We start from the raw sequence: 23,342 nt of genomic DNA, 5'->3' as shown, positions 1-23,342 counted from the left end.
GAACTAGTTTACGTGACTGGACATACAAATGCATGTTCGCATCTATGAAAGTTTGCAACTTGACAGTTCGTATGTAGGGGACTTACTGTATTCATAATGAAAGAAAAATATTTATATAATATCATCATTTTTAAAAAATCAAATGGAATTGACATGCAAATAAACTTTATTCAGCAAAATTTAGCTAGCAAATAAATAAAGTATGGCTAAGACTTCTTCCTGACAACTTCAGAGAAATTGCACTATCTTAAATTTACAAAGGTGTTTTATTTTACTTAATTTTCCTTTCTATATTATGTTAGCATTTGACTTAAGTAATTTAAAGACTATAAAGAGTTTGTTGCCAACGATAACTGGCTTTTAAGGGTAATTAGGAAAAAAAAATCCTTGAATTTAATAATAAAGTACCTTGCTATAATAAGGAAACAACCTGTTCTATAAACTATGATAATTTGATTAGTGAAAATTGTACATAACTTGGAGAAGTAAATGAGCTGTAAAGGGTAAAAGTAAAACTACAAGCCACTTCCCAATTAAAATGTACACATGCATAAGAATCTGTGTTTGTTTTAAAAATAGTTGGGCTTCCCTGGTGGCGCAGTGGTTGAGAGTCTGCCTGCCGATGTAGGGGACACGCGTTCGTGCCCCGGTCCGGGAGGATCCCACATGCCGCGGAGCGGCTGGTCCCGTGAGCCATGGCCGCTGAGCCTGCGCGTCCGGAGCCTGTTGCTCCGCAACGGGAGAGGCCACAGCAGTGAGAGGCCCGTGTACCGCAAAAAATAAAAAAAATAAAAAATAAATAGTTAACTGTTATAATTTGTTTCCATCTAGGGTATTTGCATTATATTTCTCCAACATTCACAATAGATATTTTCTTAAAAACTTTGAGATTATTGCTGATTTTCTCCTTAGCAAGCACACATAAATACAACTAAAATTACATGAAATATGTCCTACAGTATCATATTGGAGATAAATTAAAATTAGAAATAGCTGAGTTACAATCTTCTAATTCAGGCCAAGTCCACAGAACTTGACAGTTTCAGGTTAATTATTGCTAGAAAAATATTCCTGTTAGATAACACAGAATAAGTTTTACATTAATTCTTGCCTGGCCAGCTCTGCACCTTGTTACTTAATTCTTGAATGTTCCATTTCCTCAGCAGCAAAAACACTCAGGAATCCAAGCTTGAGTTAATTTTTATTTTTTCAGCTACTTTTGAATCAGTATCACAAGTCATCAGTACAAATTGCTAGCCTACAATACTACTAAGATTCGCCTTGTTTGCTTCTCCTTTTTATTTTCCATTTTTCGAAGTTAAAGTGAACCAAATATCCTACCTTAATTTAAACTGAGAGCAACGGAAAAAATAAACTAGTTCACAATTGATTCTAAATGTCAGAAGATTTATACTGGATTTTGGGAATGCTACATGATTTTTTGTAATTGCTCTATCATATCACTTTTTCCTTCACACCCAAATTCTCTCTTTATTGATTATATCATTGACTCTCTTGGATTTCCATGTACAACAGAAGTCCTTTGGGGAAGACACTCTTCCACACAAATACAGTATGAAAATGCTTTGTTTCCCGTATTTGTTTCCACTTAGAAACAAAATAAGTAGACTTTTCTTATTGCACTTTGAAACTTCAAGTCTACCTTTGCCAGAATAGCTTAGTTCTTAAACTACTCTTTATCTTAAGAAAACTGGTGAAGGGAGCCAAGTTTTATCTTCCACCATTGTTACTGACCACCCTGAGTCAGTCCCCAGAAAGGGTCCTCCTGTCTGGTGTCCTTTGAGCCAGCAGAATGAGCCCGAGTTTGCTTCAGCTTGGAAGCAAAGCCTTATTCTTTGCTCAAACAATGGAGAAATGTGAGCTTGTGCTCTAGGACACAAACTCCCGGAGAGTCTGAGGGTGAGGCTGCTTTATAGGGTTTGTGTCACTGGGGAGGGGGACAGAGTTCTTTCAGAGAGGGTACTGTTTTCTACTGGGCCATGCATGCATGTCCAGGTTTTATTTTTATTATTTTTTAACATCTTTATTGGGGTATAATTGCTTTACAATGGTGTGTTAGTTTCTGCTTTATATCAAAGTGAATCAGTTATACATATACATATGTACCCATATCTCTTCCCTCTTGTGTCTCCCTCCCTCTCACCCTCCCTATCCCACCCCTCCAGGCGGTCACAAAGCACCGAGTCAATATCCCTGTGCCACTGGTCCCTGGGCCAAGACCTTGGAATTTACTCTGAGGAGATTGACTTGCTCTGTCCAGGGAGGTATCTAAGGGGACAGCAGTCTCCAATTTGTCTCCCATTTAGGGGGATAGTAGCTCCCAATTTATCGAAGATCTCTCTTCCTGGGAGGGGTGTAGTGTATTCGGGACATACAGGAAAGAACGGGTGAGTGTGTGTTCACCCAATTTACATTCGAATGGCTCTATCAATGCCCGTTCTTGAGCCTTACTTGATAACCCCATAATTTTACAACTCTTGTGACCGAGTTTGCCTGATCTGGTATTCAGAACCAGTAAGGGGCATCAGCGTTGACTAAGAATTGGATAGGGATAGGCTTCCCCTTATTTCCAAAGTCAGCCAGGGCTCCTCGGGGGTCAATTGGAGTGCCAGCTTAGAAGCCCTTGGCCCTGTCATTCTTCATCTATTTGGACCATCTGCCGTTGAGGGTAGTGGCTGGGATATGCCATATCTGTCCCCCTTTGGGGGCGGCAAGGGCATTTTCCCTTCCAGTGTCCCTCTTGTTTACATATGGCATGCTGATTTTGTCCTAGTTTCCTTGGCTTGCTATCCCTCAGTGGGGGGCAGGGGTCACTCACTGGAGTCAGGAATTTCCTTGGGCGGTTATTCCAGATTCCCCTGCTGATGGGCTGACATTGAAGGGCTTGCCTCCGGGTCTTTTCATCCTCTGACTTTTCTTGGTTGTTAAACACCCAGTAGGCAAACTCAACCAGGGGAGAGACAGGGGTATCTAATTCTATTTCCAGTTTCTGAAGTTTATGACTAATGTCAGGGGCACTTTGAAATGAAATATGACCTCAGGATTGCATTCCCTTCCAACAACTCAGGGTCAGTGGTGGTATAGATTCAGAGGCATTCCTTGAGGTGCTCTAGCCATGCTGAGGGGTTCTCTCTTGGAACCTGATTGATTTCCTTTATCTCATTTCAACTGACAGATTTCTTTCCTACTGCCTGGATTCCCTTTGTATCATATTTTTATAATGGGTCAGACTGTCTTCCACTCCACTCTCCAATGTCTTGTTGGCCCCATTTGGGTTTGTTATCTGGGACCCCTTGATTCCTCAGTCTGAAAATAGCATGAAATAGCATATTTCTGTTTTCTTTGCTTCTTCTTGGGCTTTTGAAAGGACCATGGCCTTTCCTTCCCTTGTTAGGAGTATACTGAGGAGGCTTTGGATGTCAGCCCAGGTGGGGTCATGGGCCTGAAAGATTCCCCTAATCAGATTCAGGAACCTCTCTGGATCTTCTCTCAATCCCTTACTATGACTTTTGCAGTTATACCAATCAAAAGTGGTAAACGTGATGCACACCTGGGTGAGCCCTCCTTCTCCATCCCAGACCTGCCTCCAAAGGAGTACTTTTTCTGGTGGGTTGTTGGATCCTAGCTGATTAGCCTCACTTCGTGTACTTGCTGGACTATGTTCTGGGGCAGGGGGTTGGTCTGAAGAGGGACCCTCATGCCTGTGGCCGAAATCAGAACACATGAAGGAAGGGTGTAGGGAGGGCGCAGTAGAAGGAGGGTTAGGGAGGAGATTAAGAAGGTCCTCAGGGGGAGGGCCTAGGACTGGTATTACCTCAGTGGAGGAGCGCCCACATCCCTTTTGAGGGTTTTTGTTCTGATAAAAGGCCATAAAAAACTGGACACAGGGAATTTCATTCCATTTCTTTTGTCTCTGGCATAGCAAGTCCAGTTGTAAAAGGTTGCTGTAATTTAGAGACCCACTGATGGGCCAACTTTCCCCATCTCCCAGCTGGTATTGGAGCCAGTCTGTATTACATAGCAAGATGAAGTGTTTTGGGGTCAGGGGTGATACCCCAAAATCTTCCCGTTCTGCAGGATGCACCCTAATGGGCTATCCTTCTGTATGGTGGCCATTTGGTTCCCCATTCCTTAGAGATTCTGTTTTAGATTTGTTTCCAATTTCCAAGGTGGGGGGGAGTTAGAGTTATTTGTTGGTATGAAAATTCCACAAGATTTGACCCAAATAAAGATTTCTGGTTCTGGAAATTTTGAACCAGCACCAAATTGTTAATGGATTCCTCAAAAGTCCAAAACAGGAGGTGGTCAAATGGTGTGGACTCTCATTTAACTGGGGGTGTCACTTGAATGTGTAATGACCCGTTCATCCTTCCTCAGTCAGAATGTCCCACAGGAGGTTAAATGGGGCTACCTCTGGGCCAGAGCAGCTTAGCCACCTTAGTTCCTGCCCTCTGTGTTCCCTTAGGGGGTGGCACACCTGACTGAGGCAGGGGCCTCCTCTTTCCCCCTTTCAGCCAAAAAGGAGGAGTTTTCAGACTTCCAGCCAGGTGAGAAAAAATTACGAGGGATTCCCATGGAGTACTTACCAGAGTGCCGGGTCAGCTGGTATCCTGTGCTGATCCCAGAGGAGAGCCCGTGGAAGCTAGGCTGATGAAGAATCACCCAAGGTTTGCTTCACAAGCAGAGGGGGAGGAGAGGCGGGTCGGTGGGTGTTTCCTGTTCTCGCCAGCAGCTCACGGTCTGGCGAGCGGCTCACAGGGCCCCCAGCCCACTTCAGGAACTCAGACATGCATCCTTATCCATTCTGTAAGGCGGTCCTCACGACCTGGATCTTTCCGGGTTTCGCCTCCTGGCTCATGGTCTGTCCAGTTCCTTTACCAAACTGGAAGTGATGAGGGAGAATATACCGTTGACCCAGGAGGTCAGCGAGGACGGCAAAAAGTCCTGGTGCAGCCGTTACTGCCTTGTACAGGGTTCAGGCAGGCGGCACTGCTGGCGAGACAGCGGGTCAGAGAGCTGCGGCTTTTTCTCATCCACAGGACCCCGCCGTCCCCGGGCATCTGGCACCAAGGGAAGGACAGCCACAAGCAGCTGGAAGATACGCATGAGTATCATTCTCCAAGCCCCAGTGACAGCAGGCACAGTGTGATCCCCTCGAGGGGGTGAACTGCATATGCCCCTGGGGGCTACACTGTGTGCGCACCACACCCCGGTACCGGGTTCCTGGGCAGAGTTGCTCTGAATTCTGCTGAAGGCTACCGCCATTGTAACCTGTCGGTGAACTCAGAAACCAGAGCCAGTCATCCTCACACAAACCTTCCAAAGCCTCCGCCATCCTCTCGCTGGAGCCAGGGCGAGCCGAAATTGTCAGGCCCCCCAAAGTGTCCTCCTGGTGTCACCCATGCCAATAAAACAAAACTGAGTTCAATTGTGGAGAGGTGCGAGCTCACGTTCTAGAACTCCTACTCTTCCCAACAGGTTCTGGGCGGCGCAGCTGAGTAGCGTTCTTGTCAGCCAGGCAAGAAGGAGGCGAAGTCTCGCGAGGCAGGCGCAGCTGTGTGGCTCAGGCTCCAAATCTCGCGGAGTCTCTGCACACGGCCTGCCTCTGCCATCTTGGATTGAGAGTCGTGTTCTTCTGCGTACGGTCTCTGAGCTGAGGTGTTGGAAGCAGGCGTTTCGCACAAGAAACCCTGGTCTGAGGTGCCGGGTTCGAGGCCTCTGCACGCGCCCTCCTGTGAGCAAGTGAGACTAAACTAAATGCAGAGAAAAAGAAGAAAGGTTAGACTTTATTTTATTACCCAGATTCTATATTTGTTTCCTGGGAATTGTTAATATGCTTTGCAGGTGACACCACCACAATTTCTTTTAATATACATAGAGCAACAGCATTATACCTAAGAGATATCTAATGTTTTCTCTGAATAAACTATTTTCTTTCAGAATTCTATCTTAAGGCAGATAAAGGATTAATGTAAGCTGTAGTAGAGAATTTTCATAAAGGGAGGAATGGAGAGTGGAAAACTACTTTGGCTACCTCGAGTTTGTATCCCAAATAATGCAACCAAAGATCACTTATTGAACCTTTTCACTGAAGAACATGACCTAAAAGACCATTAATAAATGAGACAAACCAGCTGTTAAGTTTCTAAATCATTAATTCCCGGTAAAGATGTTTTCAACATTCCTAAAGATAATGTATGTTTCACGGGGACTGTAGTAGACTGAATGATGGATTCTCAAAGATGTCCATGTCAGGCAGACTGAAGACAAGGGGAAAGAAAAGGAAAAGAAAAAAAGGAGAGGTGGTAACAGAACCAGAGGTTGGAGTGGTGCAGGATGAGCCAAGGAAGGCAGGCAGCCTCTGGAAGCTGGAAGAGGCATGGAAATGAATTACTCCCTAAGCTTCCAGAAGGAATCCAGCTCCTTCCAACATCCTGATTTTTTAATTCTGACCTCCAGAGTTGTAAGAAAATAAATCTGTATTATTTTAAGCCACTAAGTTCGTGGTTCGTTATAGCAGCAATAGGAAACTAATACAAGGACAGAGATTTTAACTGACTTGCTCTCTGTGGTTTTCCCAGCAGCAAGAACATTACTTGGAATATAATAGGGGGTCCATATATACTTGGAGAGTGAATGAATTTATGAGTGAATAGTTCTAATAATTAATTAACTAACTAATTAAATGGTCATGGTAAGGCATGAGGTATAGACTAATATATGGGCAAAGCTCTGTGTTTCCCAAATCTCTGACAGCAGGAGGCAGGCTATAAAAGCTTCAATCTTATTCTACCACTACGTTTGAGCCCTCAAAATTCAATGTTTTCAATTAAATAAATACTTGTTTCTCACTCCTAAATATCAAGAGGAGGGAAAGTAACCCAAATAGGCATCTCTGCTCCACAAAGTCATCCAGTGTTCAGATTCCCTTCTTTCATATTCCGACATTGCCTTGTGAGAGACTTGAATTATCTGAAGTTTGGTTCATTTTTGTATCTTGCAATTGATACAGACTGTTCTCTGAGAACTTGGCTAGGGTTATGGAAAAGAACATCAATGAATGGTCTCTCCATGTGGCCTGAACTTCCTTACAGCATAGTGGCTAGATTCCAAAGTTGAATATCCAGAAACAGAAATGAGCCAAATGGAAGCAATTTCTTTTTTTATGAACTGGACTCAGTTCATATTCCATCACTTTTAACATACTCCATTTGTCAGAATGATCACAAGTCTCCAATAAAATTGACAAGGTGAAAACATAGAATCCAACAAACACTGGGAATGCCTAATTGTAAGCAGAACGTGAGGGATGGGACATATATCTATGTGCCATGTATAAAAGATGCAAACTAACAGCTTCACCATAAGGGGGAGAAGAGAATTTGAAGAGGAAGCAGCTTTTATTTTTTCTCCAAAGATGTGACATGGAGGTTGCATACATCACTTCTGTGCATATCCCTTTGACTAAAATTTAGCAAAGTATCCAGTCCTAGGTGACACATGCCAGCCAAGACTCTAGTGGAGGGGTAGTTATTACTAATGGGAGGAAAAGAGAACAGTATGTGTCATGATCTGCCACAGGAGTATCTATGCATATCCTTTTTCTTAAATGTATCACTCCCTTCACAAGGAAAACAACCTATGATCCTATGCATTACATCCAGATCAAATACTAGAATATCTGGGAGCAGTCTTCACCATAAGTTAGATTATCTACCTATTATTCACACCAAATACATAACTTACTTGGAGTAAGAATATTAAAATTACAATAAAATTTCCCATTTGGAAAAGGAAAGAATGACCAGGCGGTCACTGGTCAGCGCAATACTAACAATATTTTGCTAGAAAAGAACTGCAGAGATTCTCTGTCCTATCACTGGAGTAAGTTTCTTGCTTAGAATTCATTTCTGCTTATTGGAAAAAATTTCTTGTGCTCTGTCCTTTGTGGCCCTGGCGTTCCCTTTGAAAAAATGTGTTCTTGTTGTAAATCTTCCCTAGCCGTATCTATATAGATATTAAAGAGATTGCTTTTCTCAGGAGCACAGCAGTGTTTATGGCCTGCTTCTGCTCCCACTGACTTGGGAGCTAGAGAATTTTTGAAAGCTAACTATATGATTTTCTTGATAAAACAATTCCTTAAAAAAACTCAGTGAGCTTCTGGTGCAATTGTTTCCAGCTATTTCCATGTGCTTGAAACCACCTCCAAGGCTCTTTTCTGGAAATAATTATTAAACCTGCTCTTATGGAACAGTTCTCTTGTACAGCCAGTGAGTGTCATGGGCTATCATTTTAATGATGGCTCTATTGAAAATGTAAAACTGTATAAAGCAATAGGCTTGTTTGGAAAGTAACTCCCTTAATCTGATCATGGCACAGATAATTTGTTTTGCTGAGAATTCTTAATGGGCACTGTTAGAAAGGCTCTGAGCAGCAGAGTTATCTCCTACTGTTGGGATGATAAAACAATTGGCTTTTCCAGCCCTATCAGATCCCTCATTTCTGAACTTCTATTCCCTTCGATCTCTGTTTGAAAATTGTCTACTTCTTGCTTGAGCTCATTAATTCTTGAAATAAGCTAGCTAAATGAAGCAATAAACAGCTAACACATGGCAACAATCTGGCTCTTTCCAATAGCTTCTTTTAGAACATCAGCTTCCTCAGGCAAGCTCTGTGCTCTTCCAGTTACCAGAGGCGACATTTTAAATAAATGCACTGCTTTCACCCTGACTGCAATATCAAGGCCACATTTTTTTTTTTTTAGGTTTTTGTGGCAGGTAGCAAGCTTTCCAATACACAATTCTTTATTGGCCAGAGTAAAGGGTAAGTTACTAAAGAAATAAACCTCACCATTTCTGTGTCTAAACATACACATGTGTATTTCCCTGTTTGTATTATGGGTCCAGGAATTCTATGCTCCATGAAACAGTCCAGGCACTCAACAAAATGGCTTTGTTATCCACACCACACAGCTATGAAAGTTGTTCTGGTCATTACCATTTCCATTTGGGAGCAAGGTAAAGAAAGAGTGAGTTTTGGGTAGTTATATTTAAGAAGATGTATTTGATGTCATTGTGTCCCATTAGTAAGAATTTAGGCACTTGGCACACCTAGGCACAAGGGAGATTGAGAAGTTCAATCTCAAGCTTGATGGCCATGAACCTAAGCCATGAACATAACTGACTTGGATGAAAGCCAGTAGGTTGCTACTGGTGTGAATTCAACATATTATATTTAATCTTTGCCACTGAACTGTATCACATTACCTATCTGAGAACATTTAATGGGAAGTTCTTGAAAAGGGCACTAAATAATCATTGTTTCTCCTATTATTTGGAGTACAGCAATAGTTGAATTTTCCAACCTTACAAGTCCTCAACTTACTGAAAACTCAGGCAATTTAGATTACAGACTATAGACAGACAGAGCTTTTGTTACCAGAGCTATATTTCTTTTCATCTCTGTTTGCAAACTACTTCCAAACCATATTATAAACCTTTTATACACTTTTACTGAAGGAACTGAGGAGTATCCAAACACACCAGTATCCTTGTATATTAAAATGACTTTCCCTAAAGCTATAGGTTTTTGCCAAATGGCCTACTTACCAAATGTTTTTGCAGTGAAAGAAAATGCTCAGTATCTTTCTAACCTGTAGTATCTCCCATACTGCTGGGAGCAGCCAGGTGATACAACTCTGCAATGAAGCGTAAGTGGAAATCTCCTAGTTTTGCTTTTCTAATGACAACTTGACTCTCAAAACTATTTTGTCCCATTTATAGCTTTTCCACCTGCAATAACGTCTTGATACATGGATATAAATCAGCCTCATGGCAGTCATTAGGCAGGGTGGATGAAGATGCAAGTCAGCCTGCTGAGAATCAGAGGATGGAAAGATGGAAAGAAACAGTGCCCGTAGTATGACCATCGAGAGTCTACACAAAGCATGCGTTCTCTCCCTCTGGCCTTTCCTTGTCATGTAAGGTAAATTTCTTTTAGTTTAACTGCTGTTACTTGATTTTTAGTAGATCACATTCCTTCCTAATACAGTGTGGCTGTAGTGTATTCTATTTAAACCTCCCAGAACTGGTGAACATTAGAGTATCCCAGTCTGTTGCCTGTGATTTTTACCTAAATTAACCATGTGTCCTGGTATCTGTGCTTTGTTTAGTTCCTTCTGCCCGAATGTGGCCTAGCCCCAAGACTTGTGTTAGCCATTAGAATGTGATGGAAATGGTATTGTGCCAGTTCCTGGCCTGGCACCTTCTGTGTTTGTGCTTTTTGGAAATTAGAACCATCATGTAAGAGATCCTCCAACCCTAATGGAAGATCCCCAGGGAGCAATCAGTTAGGACACTCGTGTGGAAATGGAGACAACCTGAGATTACATGGAAAGAGAAAACCTAATCCCTGGCATCTGGCAAGAGAAATGCAGATACACAAGTGACCACTGGCAAGACAAGAAGAATAAATGTCCAGATGGGCCCAGTCAGTATTGCACAACTGTGAAAAATTATAAAATGGATGTTAAGTCACCAAATTTTGAATAGTAAATTTCATTATAAGAGATAATCACAATAGACATTGATACACAAGAGGGAGATGCTTCTGTAACAGAAACCTAAAATTAAGTGGCATTGGTTTTGAAACTGGAGAGTAGACCAAGATCTGAAGGGCCTCATGGAAACTGCTAATAAATTCTGAAAGGACAGTGAGAAAATTTCTATCACAAACCTTAATTAAGTAGACCTGAGTTAAGTGCAGAATAATCAACAGAACTGTTGCCTGCGTTAATGTGGAAGATAGAAAGTCCTCATACTGAACTAGTGGATATGGTTATGAAATTTCCAGACAGAATGTTGAAAGTACCAGTTGGCTTCTATTAGCTGCGTAGAATAAAATAGTGAAAGAGTGAGATGAGCTACAGAAGGAGTTGTTCACGTTTAAAGCATAATTTGGGGGAAATATGAAAAAGCCAGTGGTTACTGGGTTCAAAAATAAACTGTTTCTAATTCGCAGTCCCTCTTGGCAAAAGTCTCAAAGTAAGAAATGTTATTAAGACAAATACTAAATACAGGGTCCTGCCGTTAAAAGCAGCCTTAAGTCAGGGTGTGGTTCTTAGAGTCTTTGATGATACCCAGAAAATGTCAAATGGATGCTTCACGCTCAATGAGGAAAAAGTGACTTGAAAATCTATGCATTCCTCCTAGACAGTCCCTGCTAGATAATAGTTATTCTGAGAATCGTGATGGCATTGTACCACAGCACCCTAATTCTCAGTCCAAAGAAGAAGGACATGACTCAAAAAGAGATGTTATGTGGTCTTGCCTTTGTGTAATGGAGTGATTGTTGAGACCTGAGAGATACACAGTTTTGCAAAAGAATTATATAAGCTTAAGAAAAGAAATAGTAACATGAAACACCAAATTAAAAGAGTCTTCAATATTCACAAATTTCTCAGGCAAGAAACAGGCCAAAAAGACACTTAGATGAAGAAGAACTTTTCTTATGGAAAAGGAAAGATGACTCAGAGTGCTCAAGAAACATGGAGCAGAACTGGGCCCTAATCAAGTAACTGGCAACATGTACCTGATTGGATTTCAGAATTATAAGCTACTATTTCCTGCTCTGTGCCTCTTATTTTCTCTCTTTGTGAAAGTTAAGTGTTTGGTTTGTTTTCCTGTCCTAGTCTCAACATTGCATACTGTGTGTGTGTGTGTGTGTGTGTGTGTGTGTGTGTGTGTGTGTGTGTAAGTTTACTTGTATACTTAGTTTGAAGGATTTCAGATAAGTGTTCTGACAGCTGAAAATCCTTATGCACGGGTGGACCTCATGATATTCCACATCTCAAGCCTGACTTCCTGACTCTGGGGACTAGGGAAGATGAGTGTATTTTAAATGGGGGAGAAATGTGAATCCTTAGGAGCCAGATGACGTACTACAATTATCTGTTAAATGATAGCTCCAAATGAACTATGCTTTCAGGTATCAGATTCTTGTATAGTCTTCTTCTTTTGAATCTGGGATGGGCCTAGGGGTTACTTTTAGGAGTAGAAGGTGGCAAAAATGATACCAAGCCAAATCTCATAGAAGGCCTAGCTATTATTGCATTTGGGCTCTTGGAAAATGTGACCACATAAGCGTTTTTTTCCAGCAGACAGAAGAGATAAAATAGTTGGGTCAATAGATTGAGAGAGAGATAAAGAGAGAAAGATCATCTGGGTAAGTCTCCGGCTAATCCTCCAGCTTTCAAGATCAATAGATCATTTCAGGCGAGCATAGCACAGATTTCAGCATCTGTGAAATAAGCCATTGTTTTTAATAATAATCAAAATATTAAAAATAATCTTTTTTTCAGGTATTAAATTTGAGTTAATTTATTATGCAGCATAGATAATCATGATATCTTGTCCCTTTGATCCTTTTCTGTCTGGAGCCTGGACATGATACCTGGTGGTACAACAGCCTTGTGGTAGCTAGGAGGCTGCAGGAGTGAGGATAAGGGTCCACATGATGGGAATTAGAGGAGGAAAAGGGAGAGAGAACCCGGTTCTGTGATGTTGTCATGGAGACCCTACCCCAGTTCTATGCTGTCTTTCTCTGGACTTGTTATATGAGAGAAATTCCTTTTCCTTGAAGGCATGTTAAGTCAATTTGTAGTAGATCACACTCCTTCCTAATAAAATGTGCCTATGCTTATGCTATATTTAACGTTTCTGCTATTGGTGAGCATTAAGTTATATGCCTGTGAATATAAGCTGCATAACCTACTTCAAAAACAGAGATTCCAAGAACAGGATAGTAAAATAACAATCATAGCATTGGGTTAATAAGTTATCTTTTGAAACATTAACTACTAGAGCAAAAGAGTATGAAAATGCCTTTTGGTCTCTAAGCAGATTTGGTGAACAAGCATACCAAAATATTATGTTAGAACCTATAAGGAGCTATTAGGAGCTTCTGGGACTAGTCATTCTTCTTTTCTTTACATGGAAATTAAGCCAGAACAATATTTTTTCTCTTTTCATTTATTTTTAACCTTCTATTGTCATTGTACTGCATTTACCAGCAGTGTATATCCAAAAGAATTTTAAAGTTAAGCCATACCAAAAGAGTTCCAGTTCAATATGAAAAAAATTAAGGCATGACCTTATTACCTAAGGAAAACTAAAAACAATTTCTCAAAATCTAAAATTTTTCACATTGCAGCTTTGCTTAATAGCAGAAAAGAAAATATTGTGAGCAAATATTCAATTTCAAAATATCTTGGAAATTAGAACATAACCCCCAAAACACTGGCTTATTATACAGATAATATGGGCCATGATATTTTGTTTCTTAATTATAAAATATTTTGCTTGAGAGTATATTTCATAAAGTTTGTGAAGTCTAGAACAATTTATTAAAATCAGAGCAGCCAAATCATGAAGACAGTAACATTCACCAGCTTCTGAGAAAATATCATCTCCATTACAGTCACATTCATTAAAGGAATTTCTTTTGATTAGGCTTTGTCATCTTCAATGGAAATTTTCAGGGCCATTGAAAAATTGCAGACTTTTTTTTCTGTGTCATTCTAAATTCTTTAGAGAATAAATAAGGAAAGTGAATGGCTCTGTTACACGTTTCTCAATCATCTTTAAATGGGTCATGGTTTTAAATAGGCTGTGTCAAATTGGAATGATGTGAACTAAATTATACCTAAGTTTCTCTGTATCATCTGCTTAATGAATTCTTTGCAGGGGGTCAGTGTATCATCAGATACTAATTGCAAATCATCTTTCAAAGAGTCAGAATCAATGTATATTTTTTCACTGAAGTGAAGGTGAAAAACTAGCCCTCAAGAAATATTGAAAAATAGGTAACTAAACAATAGCCATAGGTATTCAGTCTCTATAGCAAATAAAAAATCTAGTTACTAATGCCCGACATATAATTTATTGCTAAATTCAGTTCCTTTTTGATTTAGTTCCATACCTGGACTTAGAACAAGGATACATAATTAAAATAATCAAGCCTTTGAAATACCTTTGACCTTTCAAATGTCCATGATATGTGCATAAAACCTGTGTTTCATATAGTTATATTATTACACTGTTGAACTTTTTTATTTTGATTGAGATATCATTACTTTTGGTTTTCCATGTCTCTTTTTATCAGTTTGAAATTGCACATTCTATTTTAAATGTTCAGTTTCTTAGTTAAAAATTTTATGTGTGGGCTTCCCTGGTGGCGCAGTGGTTGGGAGTCTGCCTGCCAATGCAGGGGACATGGGTTCGAACCCTGGTCTGGGAGGATCCCACATGCCACGGAGCGACTAGGCCCGTGAGCCACAATTACTGAGCCTGCGCGTCTGGAGCCTGTGCTCCGCAACAAGAGAGGCCGCGATAGTGAGAGGCGCACGCACCGCGATGAAGAGTGGCCCCCACTTGCCGCAACTAGAGAAAGCCCTCGCACAGAAAGGAAGACCCAACACAGCCATAAATAAATAAATAAATAAATAAAAATTAAAAAAAAAAGTTTACGTATACATTTGACTGATCAAATTCCATAAAAATAGATCTCTGTTCTCCTTGTGAGCAATATAAAATATTATTAATATTTCATGCCTTCTGAGACATCTTTCTTCTAAAATAACATTGTATCTGTATTTTAATTACATCTTTTCTAACCCCCAGATATCTAGCATCAAATATTTTATTGTTAACACTTTAGATTCACTACCCTTTTTACCAATTTCTGATATCACAATAGGATCTATGCCTACTTTCTGAAAGCTATCACTTAAAAAAAATACAATAACTTCACTGAAAGTCTGTTAATGTTAAGTTCTCTGCTCTTGTTTATTTAATAGTATTTTTATTTTTCCCTCAAGTATGATTTATGGTTATTTGTGTGTACAGTTCTAAGCTGAGAATTATTTTCTTCCAGTTTTCCTTCTAGGAAGTTATCTAGCTTCAATTTTTGTGTTGAAAATTCTGTTGTCATTTAATTGCTATTTCTTAGGAAATCTGAATGAATGTTACATTTTCAGATCTCTTCTTTATATTTGATTCTTCATAGTTTTACCTGAATGTGTTTAGATTTATTCAACAAATGTTTATTGAGTGTCTGCTAAGTGCCAGTCACTCACTCGTCTAGGACTGTAGGATGCAACAGTTTTGGAATCATGCTGCCTCAATCTGGGAAAAGACATCATGTCCTTCATCAATTCTGGAAAAATCTCAGTTGGTATCCCTTAAGTAGGATTCCCTCTTTCACACTCCATGGCTTCCTAGCTTTTTGCTAGATATGTGTTAGATATTCTCGTTCTGCATACACATCTCTCAAACTCTCTTTCAGATTCTCCCATCCTTGCCTCTCTGTGGTAATCCTTAAATATGTCTTTTTGCTGCTATGAATTTTCTCTCAGGCTGAACCTGAAATATTCTTTTATAATGTTAACTTTAGACATCTCTTCTTTTTTTTTAATACCGTTATTTAGAGCTATAAATTTCCATGAGAGAACTGCTTTAGTTACATCATGTAAATTTTGCTATAACTTTTTCATTTTCATTCATCTTTAAATATTTTCAAATTTCCATTTAAATTTCTTATTTGATCCACTGGCATTTAAGAGTATGTTGTTTAATTTCCATATATTTATGAGTTTCCTCCTGATAAAGATTTCTAATTTTGTACAGGTTGGGGAATATACTTTGTATGATTTCAATGCTTTTGATTTTATTGAGGCTTTTTTTATGGCCTCACATACGATTTATCATGGAGAGTGTTTCCTGTGCACTTGAAAAGAATATGTACTCTGCTTTTGCTGAGTGGAGTGTTCTGTAGATGTCTGGTTTAGTTGGTTTATTAGTGTTGTTATAGCCTCCTATTTCCCTGTTAATCTGCCTGGTTGTTCCATCCTTATTGAAAAAGGAATATTAAAAACTCAAAACTATAATTGTTGAATTATCTATTTTTCCTTCGATTCTGTCAGTTTCATCCTAATGCATTTTGGGACTTTGTTGAATAACACATATTTAATTTTTGTGTATATTCCTGATCAATTGACTCAGCATTGTATACTGTCACTCTTTATCTCTAGTAACATTTTTTTGTTTTAAAGTTTATTTTTTCTGATACTAATGAAGCCACCTGAGCTCTCATGATTGCTCTTCACATATCTTTTTCTAGTATTTTGTTTTCAATATGTGTTGTTTTTTTTTTTGCGGTACGCGGACCTCACTGCTGTGGCCCCTCCTGCTGCAGAGCACAGGCTCCAGACGCACAGGCTCAGCAGCCATGGCTCACGGGCCCAGCCGTTCCGCGGCACGTGGGATCCTTCCGGACCAGGGCATGAACCCGTGTCCCTTGCATCGGCAGGCGGACTCTCAACCACTGCGCCACCAGGGAAGCCCTCTAGTACAGTATTTTAATTTCTTTAGTGATGTGTAATTCTGTTGTTTAGTTTTTTTAGTGGTTGTTCTATGGCTTAAAAATGGCAATTAACATCATCAAAATCTGCTTCACATTTGTACTGACTTGAATGCAGTGAAATACGGAAACTTCATTTCTTTACAGCTCCACTCCATCCCGCCTTTTGTGTGCTAATGTTCTCATAAGTATTAGATATATACATGTTACGAACCCACCAACATATTGTTATAATTACCACTCATATAATCTTATGCCTTTTACAGAAGCTAAGAGGAAAACTAAATATATATATATGTGTGGGTGTGTGTATATATATATGTATAGAGAGAGAGAGAGAGAGAGAATTTATAGTTTATAGTTTATTATATTAACCTCATCCATTTCTGTTTCTCTTCATTCTTCATGTGGACTCCAGTTACTATCTAATTTCTTCAATGCAGTTTTCTTTTTTTGGTAATAATTGCATTTATTTTTATTTTTGGTAAATCTGTTTGGTTTTTTTTTTTCTAATTCTCCAAACGCACCTTTATAAATAGTGGACGGTATAAATGTTTGGAAGAGCAAATGGCAGAATTGGAGCCAAAGCCATTTTTAGCGACACAGCTTTTTTGGAGGGTGGTTGCAGAAAACACTGAAATTATCTACAATATTTTTCAGTAAATTCTCTCCTCCTATCTTCCATGAAATAATTTTTTTTTGCTAAATGAGGAAAGGTGCTGTGAATGGGGTGGGGTGGGGGTAGTGAGGGCTGCTCTGACCATTCCACGTCACAAAGAAACAAACCTGCAGTCTCTGGCAGAGCACGCATTTATTTCCAGAGTCAGCTTCAGGTAACAACATCCCTGCTTGATGTTGTTGTTGTTTATTTGGTTGTTTATTTTTTTAGTGACTTGGTTGAACTGTCTCTGTGAAGTCTAATTCTCTCGCTTTATGCTGCCTTGGATGTCTCAGTTCAGATAATTTATTTTTCCTGTTTTCATCTTTTAAACTGGCTACTTAGGGTGTCACCACTGGGTTGGCGTATGCCTCTTATTGGTTACAGGTTGTGCTTAACCCCTTTAGCCAGTTAGATTTTTCCTCTTTGTTAGTTATTTGTGTGACTTAGGAGCTGCTACAGGGAGTTTATATTTTTGCTTCATATTCAGACAATGACAATTGCTTGGAGATTTGCTCTTTGATCACTCCTGAGAAGGTGAATCCTTGAACATGTACAGTCCTACAGACTGTCAAGGATGTGTGCAATTTGACTTTTTTCTGGCTTCCTAATTGTTGCCCCTGAGTAAGAGAAGTTCATGCTTCAGCCAGTTTTCATTAGAGGTTGTGCTTAAGGTCCTTGTGCCTGCGAGGTTTCTTCCCTGCATCGATGGATCTGTGTGTCAGCTGGGAAATGCTTTTGAACTAATTCATGCCCTACTCTGTTTGCTGCTCAGCGGGTTAGCCTAGCCCATGCTGTGTGCCTTTCCCCAACCCTCAGGGCTCAGAGGCTCCTTGGATCCCAGTATTATTTTTCTTGGCCAGCTTGGTTCTCTCTGATGAATTTCTAGCTGCTTTGTTTTTTCACTTGTTGCCACTGGCATCATGAACCTATCAGGATCCTCATACTTGTTCTCCACCAAGCTCTCCTTTCTTTTTCACAATGTCTTTGGGCATAACATTCTTCATGCACTGTTCCAAACAAAATCCCCTCTGGCAGAGCAGTGGATATCTTTGTACTCCTAACTTGCCTCTTCCCCTGGAAAGAAACTGCACCAAAACAAAGGAGCTAGGAGTACGGGCAGCAGCTCATTTTTCCTGAGAGACACCCGTGCTCAATGAGCAGGCACTATCGGAGTAGGGAAGGGTAGACCATCATCTCCTTAGCTTGCCCTTCTCAGTGTCAAATCTCCTCCCTATAAGTGAGCTGAGGTAGGATCCATGGTCACCAGGATTCTTGGCCTTTGGTGCTCGGAAATGGAGCTTCTCCTCTGCTAATGTGGGCTGAGTGGGAAAGGGAGCCTCGGTCTTTTAGCCCAGTCCACCCAGGATAAATTTTCTGTAACAAGGGGCTGGAGCGGAGGGGTGGCATTAGATGGGATTAAGAAGTGCGAGCAGTCTGTCACTCCAAGGGTAAAATTCTAGTCGTAGACTGGAAACTAGAGGAAGAGAGTCCCCTTCTACTTGGCCATTGCCACCCAGACGCTCCTCCAGTAGAGAACCTGGAGGAGAGGCTGGATGACATGGGGAAGTAGAGAGGAAGCAGGTTGCAACTGACTGGCTGTACTTACCAAGATTTAGTAGATTTTTTTAAATGAATGTTTCTCCATATGCTACATGCCCTTATGTCAATTTCCTAAAAGTTAAATCATTGTAATAACATTATATTTTTTTAACAAGCTAAATAGTTGTTTTGCTGGGGAGAAAGTCTGCCAGGCTTCATACTCTATCATTCCAGAAATCCTGCCTCAATATCTGTCTTTTAATGTAAATATTCCACCTTGACGACACCAGGTCCTTGCTGGAGAACATATTTCTCTACAAGCCTATGTGAGTGATTTTAAATTCCGAAGCATCAAAAATAAGATACTCGTACTTTCTTGGAATCCCCTTTTTTATTAGGTCTGTGTTCCAGTTTACCTTTGACATGACTTCTCAAGTTTCCCATCTTTATGTGGGATTCTCAACACTAATTTGTCCCAGTTGGTATGAACTCAGTACCTACTTTCCCATGCTTGTACAGCAACAAATACCATATTCGTTGATTTCTGGGAGATCACTCTATTCCAGATAAAGCATCAAACCTTCATACAACTTTCATTTTCAGTCTCCTCTTTTCCATTACTTTCCTGAAATTCCAAGTATTGATTTAAAAAGGATGTTTACTGTAATACGTCCATCATTTTATGTTTTGTTGTCTGAGGATTTTCTTATCCAATACTTTATTCAAATTATATAATCCTCCATTAATCAGCATAAAAAAGCAGTTATATAGTTAAAATATATAGTGTGTGGTAAGTCATTATATGATTATATTATACTCTAAAATGTGAAAAAATATATTTACCCAGTTATTCTCTTTTCAATAATTAATGATTAAGTCAATGATTAATTTTTGGTATTTTATTTTAGTAAAATAGTAAAACTAAAAAATCTGTAATATTTACTTAATTCATAAGTATATTAGAATAATTATAATAAGTCTCCATTTTATATTTTAAACAGCATAAACATATACATTTTATGGTTTATAAGTTTCATGTATAAAATATACAATTTTAATTTTCTTTTACCAAAATTCTTTTACCCATATTTCAGAGTAGCAAAAAACTCAATTTCTCCATGTATAAGTACATACACAATTCTGGTTTTAAATTAAGTTTACCTTTTAGTACACCCTCAGTGAGGTGTACACCCTCAAGTTTACCTTTTAATACACCCGCCCCATACATACCCACTTGCTCTTCATTTCCTCTTCCTATTAGAAAAGATCCATATTCCGGGGCCTTAGGCATTATTTTATGGTATTCAGAAAAGGTCAGCTGGGCCCTGGTTGGCTCTCTGCTGTCTTCACTGTTGATGTCTGTGATGTTGTACTGGGTGGGACAGAGAGAATGGGAGGGGCTGAGATGGGCAGTCTGTTCTCCAACTGCTTCAGGCTCACTGCTGACGCTTTCACGCTGAGACTCAGCCCACAACCTTTATGTGGCTTGGGCTCTCAGTACCAGCGAATTAGCTATGTCTTCAACCACTTTACACTGTTACCACCCCCTCAGAAAGCAAAACAGACACCTGTCCATTCTCAGTCCCTTCCAAACTGCAGTCTAGTGTGTAGCAACATATGGATTTGCCCCCAGGGCCTACAGAAGAAAGAAAGAAACACAACAGGGGTGTAAGAAGCAGTTATTTCAAGTCCTTTCTCAGCCTCAGCTTATACCTTCTTAACACACCATTCCACTCAAGGCTGGCTTCATGGGTGTACCACCTGTGCAGTTGCCCAGGGTCCCAGGCTCAGAAGAGCCTCTCACTTGGTCTAGTGCTCTGTTGTCTCCATCTTGAAATCCTTAATGATTTTTGAATAAGGAGCCTTACATTTTTATTTTGAACTGGGCGTCACAAATTATGTAGCTGGTGCTGATTCTACTTGGAGCTGGACTATATCGTTGAAAGTCCTCAGGAAAGCCATCTTCTTCTAGAGAGCAAGATAAAAAGTAATGACTACCCTCATCATTTTAGTCCCCTAATTTTTAACCAGGAGTTCTTTTACCATTAATGTGGAAAATGTTCCAATCTGGTTCGAAATTATCTTTTATATCTTCAGCCTCTTCTATTCTCCTCTGTAAATGCTTTCAAGCCTCCCAATTCTTGAAAGGATTTGTTTAATCTCTGTCACTGTGTAACTGTTCTTATCATTTGGTGGCATTTACAACTTTTGGCTGTAATCATCCTGTTTTCACCGCTGCCCCTATGTCCACTCACCCACACACACATACACATTCAAACACGCTTGAATACACACAATGAAATCCACTGACTCACCAAAAAACTTTAAAAAAAAACCTAGGAAAGTGTTAGTTTTATCACTATTATGTTCTCTTTTTTAAAAATTGAAATATGTCTTCTTTTGATCTCCTACATTAAATGCCATCAGAATTTTTAAATTGAGAATATGCTTTTTAAATAAAATCAATTCAAGCTCTTAGAACTTGATTGATGAGTAAAGTCTCCTAGTGTTACTCTCCTAGGGGAGAAATCTTAATCTACCTTATAAGGCTAAAATGTCACTGATCTTTTATATTGAAAGCTGCCATATCTTTCTAAAGCATAGAATTATCCCAATGATTTGACAATATTTTCCCTTTTTGTCAGACCCAGTACTGTTTTGAAGATGAGATGTCAGGGAGACTGTGCTGCAGAAATTTCTCCATGCCTGCTCCTCTAACCCTACACAGGCCACTCTCTATTTTATACTGTGCTTGGGGAGATCTCCCTTTTATCAGTACCTGTTTTAATTTTCTGTTGCTGCTGTAAGAAATTATTATAAAATGTATGGCTTAAAACAACACAAATTTATTACCATACAGGTCTGGAGGTCAGATGTCCAAAACGTGTCTTATTTGGCTAAAACCAAGGTGTCCTCAAATCTGCATTCATTTTTGGAGGCTCTAGGAGAGAATCCATCTCTTACCTTTTCCAGCTTCTAGAGGCTGCCCGGAATCTATGAATCATGCTCCCCTCCCATCTTGAAAGCCAGCAATGGCTGGTCAAATCTCTCTCACATTGCATTACTTTGATACTGATTTTCCTCCTTCCCTGGTCCATCTTTTGAGAACTCTTGTGATCACATTGTATTCAATCAGATAATCCAAGATAATCCTCCTATTTTAAGGCCAGTTGGTTTACAACCTTAATTTCATTTTCAGCTTTAATCCCCTCATGCCATGTAACTTAACATATTCACAGGTTTTAGGAATTGAGGTGGATCCTTTGAGGAGGGCATTACTCTGCCTACCATAGTACTTTCATTTTTCACATAATTTCCTGAAGCTAAACACTAGGATTGAATTAAAATTGGGGAATGGATAAGTCCTAGTTTTCATACCACCTAGGTGAGGGTCCTATTAAAAAATCAGTACCTTTTTTTTTTTTTTTTAAATTGGCCATGCCATGCGGCATGTGGGATCTTAGTTCCCCAACCAGGGATTGAACCCATGCCCCCTGCAATGGAAGCGTGGAGTCTTAACCACTGGACCACCAGGGAAGTCCCAAAGAATCAGTACTTTTATGATAAAGGGTGGGCAGCCAAGTGGTACAACATATCACCTTTAGATATTTACATTAACACTCATGTATGTTTCAGAACTACAGTATTCAGGAATTCAAATTTTTCTAGTCTTGATTAATATTTCAAGAATAATATTTCAAGAATTGATATTTTTATACTAGAGAATGTCAATTTTAGTTGATGATACTTTGCTTTAATTATAGTCATCTATAGTCGGATGAAATTTTTATGAACTACCTTTTTCAGAGTGGAAAGCCAAATGTAAATATTAGAAAAGAAAATGTGAAAAAAAGGTGACATAGAAAGTTAACACTGGATGCATTTAGATGGGAAAATGGTGGTAAGTCATATATATCTATATAACACACTCTTTTTTCTCAAATATTTATATCCTTAGATTATGTGACATAGAAAGAAAAATGAATGCTCATGTTGTTTCTACTTCTTGCCTCAGGAAATCTCATTGAATCCCCATATCTACCCAATTTTTACTAAAGGCAATAATTCTACAAATCTTTGAAACAATCTCAGGCAGAATTAATTAAAATCAAGAACTCCTTCCATATCTCCTTAAGTGATTATTTGTGTTCTAATAAATGCCTGATAAATGCTATAGGCAGGCTTTAGAGCTAACTGTTGTGTGTGTATGTGTGTGTGTGTATTTAAGATAGGCATATTCAGATGATTTGAAAATTTTTTGTCATTTTAAATTTTAATATTGACATGTCCAAAGGAATAAATATCAGGCAACTGCTCTAATTTCAGAATCTTGCTTGCTTTTTCTTTTTTAACAAATAGATTTGCACTTGTAAAGATTTGCATAGGTAGAAGGAGGAAGATAATAATGTGCCTAAAATATATTTTATATATATGTATATGTATGTATGTCATGGTAAATGCTATTGTTAACTACTATATTAGTCAAACTGCATAAGAAAAAATTAAAAATCCCAATGGCATAAGACAATAGGCATTTATTTTTCACCGACTTGAAGGTCAGCTGGTGTAGCTCTTCTTCTGCCTCCATTTAGACAAGCGTTGCTCTGCTTTATGTATCTTTTCCTCTTCCAGTGAGCTGGGGCTAGTCAGGGTGGGCATGCTTTTCTAAGGGCAATGATAGAAGATGGAGTGGGCACAGTAAACT

This window comes from Grampus griseus (genome assembly GCF_964374135.1).
Source record: "Grampus griseus genome assembly, chromosome: 3".
Lineage (NCBI taxonomy): Eukaryota > Metazoa > Chordata > Mammalia > Artiodactyla > Delphinidae > Grampus > Grampus griseus.
This window is presented reverse-complemented; position numbering follows the sequence as displayed.